General features: G+C 30.6%; 1 long non-coding RNA gene across 1 annotated transcript; it reads right to left on the minus strand.

Moving 5' to 3' along the window:
• Positions 1 to 735: 735 nt before the first annotated feature.
• On the minus strand, positions 736 to 3,206 carry LOC143074779 (uncharacterized). Its single transcript, XR_012978078.1, has 2 exons — positions 3,118 to 3,206; positions 736 to 1,111 (listed from the first exon to the last, which is right to left on the minus strand). It is a non-coding gene; the product is annotated as an uncharacterized LOC143074779 (long non-coding RNA).
• Positions 3,207 to 4,084: the final 878 nt, after the last annotated feature.

Consider the following 4,084-nt stretch of genomic DNA (forward strand, 5'->3'; position numbering starts at 1 on the left):
CTCTTATAGCAAGATGTTTCATTACGTTCATACCACACCTGCTCATTTTTATAAGTCGTCTGTAACCAAATAAACTATTTTTCAATGGATGAAGATTTTAAACTTTCGCTGTTGTGGTCTTATTATATTGTTTCTCAGGTTAAAGGATTGTTCTATGTTGAAAACCTCAATATTACAAGAGTTACATCAGCTCAGTTGTCAATACGTTGGTTCTGGAACGATTTATTACAAAACGTAAATTTTGATAATTATAAAGATATTACGGTTCCAACTTTCAACTACCTTAGATAGATTTGGCTGTTTTTATGTGCTTTTGTTGTCATACAACTCTTCATTTATTTTGGTTCGTATGCAGCCTTGGCTTTTAAATATTTGGCTTTGAGCTTTCCTAATGAAGGGTTATCCAGGAAAGCGCTACGGACGCCTGGAATTTATAACGTGTTGTTTTCATTTTTACAACAATGGCTTTAAAATATTCGGCTTGGTGTGTTACTGGTGAAAGTAAATATCCAGAAATGCGCTTCCATCGCATAAAATTAATACTAGATGTTTTCATTTTTTGAGGAGAAGATGAAGAAAGCATCTTAAGCGGTGTTCCTTTGACCTTTTCTTGTTTCTGTATTTATTTGGTGTAATGAGTGTTTAAATCACATCATTTCTTTTCTAATCAAGAACAAAATATGTCATTATTTTTTCAATTTTTTGAAAATATGACTTTTATTTCAATACTGTCTACATAGTACAGCGGCTTTATTCAATGAAAATGCAATGATGTTTTTAAAACAAGTTCCCCCTCATGCCATTATCACAGTTAGAAGGTCTTTGGTAAATTGGTCTGTTATAGCGCCGATATCCTTTTGTTTTTTAATCGTTGTCCCAGCACCAGTCTGTTTTTCTTTTTTCCCTTTGTTAGGTGGTATGTATCCGGGGATGAAATTCCGGTACTCTGTTGGAACAAACTTTGCGATGTCTTGCATTAAATCTGCTATTCCATTTTTTCCAATGCCAGCTCCTGGTGTTGGCAAAGCAAATGTCAGACACTGGATGGATATTAGAATTATGAAAAACTCTTTATACATCTTGAATTATTGTTTTTCAAAGATTCTAGTGCCTAAATGAAAAACAGAAATTGAATGATTCAAACACTATTTCAATTCATATAGTTCTCTTTCATACAATATTTTTAACGTTTCAGATTCCCTTTCACAACAAAATTGACAATATCAGAATTAATAAAATCACTAGTATATAGTTATCATAAATGAAAGGTTATATTAAGATCGACAAATAGAATAATTTCCCATGGGTACAAACTGTTTCCCTTTTAAAAGTATGTGTTATAATGCTATACCCCGCTTACGTTTTGTTAAAAATATTAAAAACCGTTTTGATTGTAGTTGTACTTTTCATTATCCACAGTTCTCATTTCTTCTCTAGATCTGGATATTTTGCTCAAACAGAATATTACATCAAACGACAAAAGAGAATCAAACATTGTGTTACCGTTACTAGCCTGTCAAGACTGAATTTGTGAGTTTGATTCTCACACGCAACAAGTGCACTCAACTCCAATCTTAATTAACTAGAATTGGTAGTTTCCCTACCGTCCGTCGGTGGATCTCTCCGAGCAATCTGGTTCCCCCCTTTAAAGCTGATCGCCACGGAATAGCACAAAACTGTTTTAAGTAGCATTGAACACCAATCAATCAATCAATTATAGTCTACTTTGGATAACATTCTAACTAGTTGATGTTCAGTTAGCGTTTTGTGTTTATAAATACCAACTTATATCAGAAATGATTTAAACAATTAAATAATTTGCCTTAAAAAACTAAGAGAAATAACTTTTAAAAAACTTAACATTACTCAAATTTTAATGCAGAATTGTTTATCAACATATCTACATTACATTATGATAAATCGGTTGTTATATATCAAACTTATTGATTAACACATCAAAATGACTTATTCCCAAAAGTTATTTATCAAATATGTTGAAATATCTTTTATTGTCTTTTTCGCCAAATCAATTATTTTATTAAGATTTATGCCAACATGTAACAAAATAAATTCTTGCGAAAACTATACAGGGATCAATTGTGAAAAGTAAAATCACAAAAATACTGAACTCAGAGGAAAATCTAATCGGATAGTCCATAATCACATGGCAAAATCAAGCGACAAATCACATCAAAAACGAATGGACAAAAACTGTCATATTTCTGACTTGGTACAGGCATTTTCAAAAGTAAAAAATGGTGGATTAAACCTGGTTTTATAGCACTAAACTTCTCCCTTTGATGACAGTCTCATCAAATTCTGTTATAATTACAATGCTGCGTGAACTTAACAGAAATAATAAATAAAATAGTCAAAATATGGGTACAGCAGTCTGAAACTATCTTTTAAATTTTTTAATGGTGTTCTAATAGATATACAGAAATTGTGAAAACGTGGATTGTTTCTTTTCTTTTACCGATTGAGGGAGATATTAATCATATTTTAAAAATATGAATGATAATAATTTTAATACTCGCTCGAGACCACAATTTGGAAAACCAATTAAGTTGAAAAACCAAAGTAGCCTAAATAGAAGAGCGAAAAAGAAAAAAAAAATCAAAAATCAAATTAAATTTTGTATCGTTTTACCAGAGAGCAAAATGAAAATATGAATATTATTTATCAATTGAAAACTATACAAAAAAAAACGTAAAAGATGCATGGAAAAAAAGCAAAAGCTGTAGATCGTATTTCAGAGACATTAACTGTAATTCATTTTATATAGACTAATATTCTCTATTGTCATAAAGCATAATCATGTTTGCCAAAAGAAATGATTTGTTCTCATAGAAAGAAAAAAATGCCATACCCATTCTCTATTCTGCATGAAATATATTATAACAAATTTTACAACAATCATAATATCAAGAGCCATTCATTTCAAGTTCATTGAACGATTTCTAAAGGTCCTTACATGTTGTACCATTAAAAAACCTATAATAAGAATACTAATATATTTATCTTTTTCTAAAAATAAAACACATAAAGTCATTATTTTTTAGCGCCGATTTTAGACAAGCTTCTTACATTAAAATGAGGAATAAAAAAAAAACGTACCTGTACATGACAACAAGCTGATCACAGTCATTCATTTACCTGAACATTATTAAGTACATTGTGGTTAGATATACAAATTAATGTTGTGCGGTTGTTTTACCTGTACATACGTGCTAGTTTTAGATAATTCGTATATATAAGATGTTTTAAAATTCTGTACAGAAAAATAAATTGATTTGTACAAAATAGATTATTGGTCATGAATTGTTACACATATTTTAAAATAATGTCGGCTGATGAATTGTATACAAATATAATCTAGCTAATTAAAATTTTCGACCGTAATGTAAAATTGCTAGAACATTTTTTTTTTAGTTGTTTTTTTCAATTTTTGTCGATCATGTTTTTAAAAGATTGAAACCAACACGTTTAATAATTTCTTGCGTCCGAAGCGATAAATAGAACAATTCACTGTGTCGCCGATTTGTTTACCGCATTGATTGATTGACTATTGGGCGTTTGGAGTCTAGTGCTTCTGGCCCGTTCGGGATTCTAACTCGCAACCTCAGTGTTGACTGGCTAGTAATACAGTACTTCAACTGCTAAGACCTCTCGGCTTTTGATGTCCCCATGGAGTGCATTGAACGCTATGTTTTACTTTAGGATACTCATAATTGATTTTAGTCTCTGATACATGAATTTTTTCAATTATTTATTGGGTTTTTGTTTGCTTTTTAAAACAAATATTCAGTAACTGCGAGAACTATCAAATCGTAATTTCATGTTTATTTGATCTGTTGGTGCTATTTGTTTATGCATTTTTGTTATTGGATATTTACTTATTTAGTGTTATATCTCTTTTCGTTATTTTTAATACATACCAGCTTTGGTAGGTGTTTGATATGACCATGCCAAGAAATTGCGTTGAAATTCTGCAAACACCCCATAGAGCAAATTACATGGATGATTAATATTGATTATTTGGTATATGGCTGTAAGCGGCACGTACATGAAGGTCATAAATTAA

This window comes from Mytilus galloprovincialis, chromosome 5, assembly GCF_965363235.1.
Source record: "Mytilus galloprovincialis chromosome 5, xbMytGall1.hap1.1, whole genome shotgun sequence".
NCBI lineage: Eukaryota > Metazoa > Mollusca > Bivalvia > Mytilida > Mytilidae > Mytilus > Mytilus galloprovincialis.